Below are 6,163 nucleotides of genomic sequence, written 5' to 3' on the forward strand. Positions count from 1 at the left end.
ACAACCCCTGAGAAAATATCTTCAAGATCCACTTTTCCCAGTGTCTGGGAACCGGGGTTCGTAGGAGGAGAGAAAAGCACGCCTCCATCGGGAACGAAAAGGCAGTCCACCTGCCTGTGTTTTGAAGCCTCTATTTGGAAGGAATGGGTTAGCTTCTCCTAAAGGAGACCTCCAGATCTGCTCAGAAGTCGGTAATTCCAGAGGCAGGGTACTGGTTCCTGACTGCCCTTTGCTAGCCTTGCAAAGATATTCCTAGATTCTAGAGTTATTTTCCATGAAGGAGCAGGCTTCGGGAATGTGTCAGACGGGACTGGCTCCTTATTGACCTCAGCTCAGCTATTGCCTTTCCATTCAAACTAGGACAAGGCCCTACTTTATGAAGGGTAAGGGTCTTCTTCTTTGCAAACTGCCAAGGGCTACAGCAATGAGACCTCTGTCAAGGTGAGGGAAGCCTAAGAGGATGGATTCTCAAGCAGGTGCTTTGCCATAGACCTGTCCATGTGGTTTTTCCTTCCCCTGTGAGTTGGGTCCCCGAGGTCCGCCACACCTCCGGGGAAACTGTCCCTGAGAAAAGATCTCCAGGAACCGCTTCGCTGAGGCTGGGAAACGCTGTTCACAGGAAGTAAGGCAAGCGAATCTCCTGCAGAGAAAAAGAGGCCTTACTGTCCCTGGAGGAGCAGGCTGCCAGAGTGTGTGAAACCTGACTGTTGCCTTACTGGCCTCAGTTCCACCATTGCCTGTTCCTCCGAACTAGGACCCAGGCCTATTTGGAGAAGCGTTTGGCTGCGGATTTCTACAAAGTGCCAAGGGCTACAGCAGTGAGAATTCTCTCAGCGGTAAGGGAGAGCATTTTATGGATTCTCAAGCTGTTTTCTGAACGACATGCGTCAAAATGAACTGAGAGAATCAGGCTCTCTGTGCCCCTATGTTAGGTACGCAGCTTCACACACAGAAGTGTCTCTATAGGAGCCAAGAATGTTCCTGAGAGATGAGGTTCACTAGAAGTCTGCTACAGAGCATAGACCTGTCCATATGGTTTTGCCTTGCCCTGTGAGTTGGGTCCCCGAGGTCCGCCCCAGCTCAGGGGAAGGAGCCCCTGAGAAAAGATCTCCAGGGACCAGCTATTCCCCCAGGCTGGCAAACGCAGTTCACAGGAGGTAACGCAAGCGAGCCTCCTGCAAGGCACAACAGGTCCTTAGTGTCCCTGGACGATCAGGCTGCCAGAGTGTGTGAGACCTGACTGGTGCCTTACTGGCCTCAGCTCCGCCATTGCATGTTCCTCCGAACTAGGACCCAGGCCTACTAGGAGAAGGGTTTGGGTATGGATTTCTAAATACTGCCAAGGGGTATAGCAATGAGAACTGTGTCACGGGTAAGGAAGAGCATTGTATGGATTTTCAAGCTGTTGTTTGAACGACAGCTTCAAAGCTGCACAGAGAGAATCAGACTCTGTGTCTCCATGTTCGGTACACAGCTTCACAGACAGGGGTGTCTCCATAGGAAACAAGAACGTTCCTGACAGAGTGAGGTTCACTAGAGCTCTCCTAGAGAGCAAAGACTTGTCCATGTGGTTTTTCTTCCCCTGTGCGTTTGGGGCTCCAGGCTCGGCCCCAGCTCCGTGGAAACAACCCCTGAGAAAAGATCTTCAAGATCCGCTTTTCCCAGAGGCTGGGATGTGGGGTTCATAGGAGGCGGGAAAAGCAGGCCTCCTTCAGAGAGCAAGAGGCAGCCAAGCGGCCTGCGTTTGGAAGCCTCTACTTGGAAGAATGGGTTAGCTTCCCCTAAGGGAGACCTCCAGATCTGTTCAGAAGTCGGTAATTCCAGAGGCAGTGTGCAGGGTCCTGACTGCCCTTTGCCAACCTTGCAAAGACATTCCTAGATTCTACAGTTATCTTCCTGAAGAAGCAGGCTTTGGGAATATGTCAGACTTGACTGGCGCCTTATTGGCCTCAGCTCAGCTATTGCCTTTCCATTCAAAGTAGGACAAAGGCCTACTTTATGAAGGGTAAGGGTCTTCTTCTTTCCAAACTGCCGAGGGCTACAGCAATGAGACCTCCGTAAATGCGAGGGAAGCATAAGCGGATGGATTATCAGGAAGGTTCTTTGCCACCAAGCATCAGCACCCCACGGAGAGAATCAGGCTCCCTTTGCCCCTATGTGGGGTGTGTAGATTCACACACAGTGGTGTCTCTACAGGAGCCAAGAATGTTCCTGAGAGATGAGGCTCACAAGAGCTATCCTACAGAGTGCTCACCTGTACATGTGGTTTCACCTTCCCCTGTGAGTTGGGTCCCCGAGGTCCGCCCCAGCTCCGAGAAAACAGCCTCTGAGAAAAGATCTCCAGGAACCGCTTTTCGCCCAGGCTGGGAAAAGCTGTTCACAGGAAGTAAGGCAAGTGAGCCTCCTGCAGAGAAAAAGAAGCCTTACTGTCCCTGGAGGAGCAGGCTGCCAGAGTGTGTGAAAACTGACTGGTGCCATAATGGTCTTAGCTCCGCCATTGCTTGTTCCTCCGAACTGGGACTCAGGCCTACTTGGAGAAGGGTTTAGGTGCAGATTTCTACAAACTGCCAAGGGCTACTGCAATGAGAACTCTCTCAGAGGTAAGGGCGAGAATTGTATGGATTCTCAAGCTGTTTTCTGAACGACAGCATTAAACCTGCACAGAGAGAATCAGGCTCTCTGCCGCCATGTTGGGTACGCAGTTTCACACACAGAGGTGTCCGCATAGGAGCCAAGAACGTTCGTCAAAGACTGAGGTTCACTAGAGCTCTCTTAGAGAGCAAAGACTTGTTCATGTGGTTTTGCCTTCCCCTGTATGTGTGGGTCTCTGGGCATAACCCCAGCTCCGTGGAAACAACCCCTGAGCAAAGATCTCCAAGATCTGCTTTTCCCCCATGCTGGAAACCAGGGATCATAGGAGGCAGGAAAAGCAAGCCTCCTTCAGGCAAGAAGAGGCAGCCAACCGGCCTGTGTTTGGAAGCCTCTATTTGCAAGGAATGGGTTAGCTTCTCCAGAAGGAGACCTCCAGATCTGCTCAGAAGATAGATATTCCAGAGGCAGGGTCGAGGTTCCTGACTGCCCTTTGCCAGCCTTGCAAAGACATTCCTAGATTCTAGCAATATTTTCCATGAAGGAGCAGGCATCGGGAATATGTCACAGTTGACGGGTGCCTCACTGGCCTCAGCTCAGCTATTGCCTTTCCTTTCAAACTAGGATCAGGGCCTACTTGGTGAAGGGTAAGGGTCTGCTTCTTTCCAAACTGCCAAGAGACACAGCAATGAGACCTCTGTCAAGGCGAGGGAAGCGTAAGCGGATGGATTCTCAAACAGGTGCTTTGCCACAAAGCATCAGCACCCCACGGAGAGAATCAGGCTCCCTGTGCCCCTATGTTCGGTGTGTAGCTTTACACACAGAGGTGTCTCTGTACGAGCCAAGAATGTTCCTAAGAGATGAGACACACTAACGTCTCCTACAGAGCATAGACCTGTCCATGTGGTTTTTCCTTCCCCTGTGAGATGGGTCCCCGAGGTCCACCCCAGCTCTGGGGATAGAGCCCCTGAGAAAAGATCTCCAGGAACCGCTGTTTGCCCAGGCTGGGAAACGCAGTTCACAGGAGGCCAGGCAAGCGAGCCTCCCACAGGGAAAAATAGGCCTTACTGTCCCTGGAGGAGCACGCTGCCAGAGTGTGTGACACCTGACTGGTGCCTTACTGACCTCAGCTCCGCCACTGCATGGCCATCCAAACCAGGACCCAGGCCTACTTGGAGAAGGGTTTGGGTGCGGATTTGTAAAAACTGCCAAGGGTTACAGCAATGAGAAGTCTCTCAGAGGTAAGGGAGAGCATTGTATGGATTCTTAAGCTGTTGTTTGAATGACAGCTTCAAAGCTGCAAAGAGAGAATCAGGCCCTGTGTGCCCCCTTGTTGGGTACGCAGCTCCACACACAGAGGTATCCCCGTGGAATCCAAGACTTTCCTCACATACTGAGGTTAACTAGAGTTCTCCTACAGAGCAAAGACTTGTCCATGTGGTTTTGCCTTCCTCTGTGCGTGTGGGTCTCCGGGCTCGGCTCCAACTCCGTTGAAATAGCCCCTGAAAAAAGATCTCCAAGAACCACTTTTCCCCCAGGCGGGAAGCGGAGTTCACAGGAAGCGGAACAAGCAAGCCTCCTTCGGGCAAGTAGATGCAGCCAACTAGCCTGTGTTTGGAAGCCTCTATTTGGAAGGAATGGTTAGCTTCTCCAAAAGAAGACCTCCAGATCTGCTCAGAAGATGGAAATTCCAGAGGCAGGGTCGAGGTTCCTGACTGTCCTTTACCAGCCTTGCAAAGACATTTCTAGATTCTAGCGTTATTTTCCATGAAGGAGCAGGCTTCAGGAATATGTCAGACTTGACTGGCGCCTTACTGGCCTCAGCTCAGCTATCGCCTTTCCGTTCAAACTAGGACAAGGGCCTACTTGGTGAAGGGTAAGGGTCTGCTTCTTTCCAAACTGCCAAAGGCTACAGCAAAGAGACCTCTGTCAAAGAGAGGGAAGTGGAAGCGGATGGATTCTCAAACAGGTGCTTTGCCACAAAGCATCTGTACCCCACGGAGAGAATCAGGCTGCATTTGCCCCTATGTTGGGTGTGTAGCTTCAAACACAGAGGTGTTTCTATAGGAGCCCAGAATGTTCCTGGGAGATGAGGTTCACTAGAGCTCTGCTACAGAGCATAGACCTGTCCATATGGTTTTGCCTTCCCCTGTGAGTTGGGTTCCCGATGTTCGCCCCAGCTCCGAGGAAGAAACCCCTGAGAAAACACCTCCAGGAACTGCTTTTCGTCCAGACTGGGAAACGCAGTTCACAGAAGGCAAGGCAAGCGAGCCTCCTGCAGAGAAAAAGAGGCCTTACTGCTCCTGGACGATCAGGCTGCAAGAGTGTGTGAGACCTCACTTGTGCCTTACTGGCCTCAGCTCCGCCGTTGCCTGTTGTTCCGAGCTAGGACCCAGGCCTACTTGGAGAAGGGTTAGGGTGCGGATTTCTACAAACTGTCAAGGACTACAGCAATGAGAATTCTCTTAGCAGTAAGGGAGAGCATTGTATGGATTCTCAAGCTGTTGTTTGAATGACAGCTTCAAAGCTACACAGAGAGAATCAGGCTCTCTGTTCCCCTATTTTGGCTGTGCAGCTTCACACACAGAATTTGACTCTGTTGGAGCCAGAAATATTCCTGAAAGACTTAGGCTCACCAAAGCTGTCCTCCAGAGCAAAGACATTGGATGTGGTTTTGCCTTCCCTTGTCAGTATGGGTCCCCTAGCTTGGCCCCAGCTCCGGGGATACAGCCTCTGAAAAAAATCTTCCAAGAAGCGATTTTCCTCCAGGCTGTTAAGCGGAATTCGCAGTTTGCAAGTTAAGGAAGCCTGCTTCGTGGAAGAGCAAGCAGCCAACTGGCCCTGTGTTAGGAAGCCTGTATTTGAAAGGAATGGGTTAGCTTCTACAGCGGGAGAACCTCAGATCTGCTCAGGGGACTGAAATACTAGAGTCAGGGTCGAGGTTCTCCCTTGTCCTTTGCGCACCTTGCAAAGACATTCCTAGCTTCTAGCGTTAGTGTCCCTGTAGTAGCAGGCTGCAGGAGCGTGTGATAAATGACTGCCGCGTTCCTGTCCTCAGCTCCGCTATTGACTTTCTATTCGAACTAGAACCCAGGCCTACTTTGAGAGGGGTTAGGGTCCAGTGTTTTCCAAACTGCCAAGGGCTACGGCAATGCGAGCTCTGTCAGAGGTAAGAAAAGAGCAATTGGTTGGATTCTTCAGCTGCTGCGTGGCTGCACAGCTTCCGCGCCGCATGGAGAGCATGAGGCTCCTTGTGGCCCTATTTTGGGTATGCAGCAACATGCACACAGAATGTCTGTGTTCACTTATGTACAGGCTTATGAACACTAGAGCTCTCCTACAGAGCAAAGACCACTCAGTGGGCTCCAAGAGATACCTGTCGCGACTCGAGAAGAGAGTGGAGTCCTTTGCTTCCCCTCGAGATGAGGCCTGACTCCCCGGGTGAGTATGGAATGCAACCCCAAATCCCTGTCGCCTATGGAGAGGAACATTAAGTCCTGGATACAAGCCTAGATGAGGTCTAGTTTGCCCTTCAGTGAATGGAGCCCAATCCCCAGCTCTCCCTGGCAACTCG

General features: G+C 51.5%; 1 long non-coding RNA gene across 1 annotated transcript; it reads left to right on the forward strand.

Moving 5' to 3' along the window:
• Positions 1–344: 344 nt before the first annotated feature.
• LOC123465806 lies at positions 345–5,389 on the forward strand. The gene is made up of 2 exons (XR_006641115.1): positions 345–476; positions 3,330–5,389. It is a non-coding gene; the product is annotated as an uncharacterized LOC123465806 (long non-coding RNA).
• Positions 5,390–6,163: the final 774 nt, after the last annotated feature.

Source organism: Bubalus bubalis, chromosome 5 (genome assembly GCF_019923935.1).
Source record: "Bubalus bubalis isolate 160015118507 breed Murrah chromosome 5, NDDB_SH_1, whole genome shotgun sequence".
Taxonomy (NCBI): domain Eukaryota; kingdom Metazoa; phylum Chordata; class Mammalia; order Artiodactyla; family Bovidae; genus Bubalus; species Bubalus bubalis.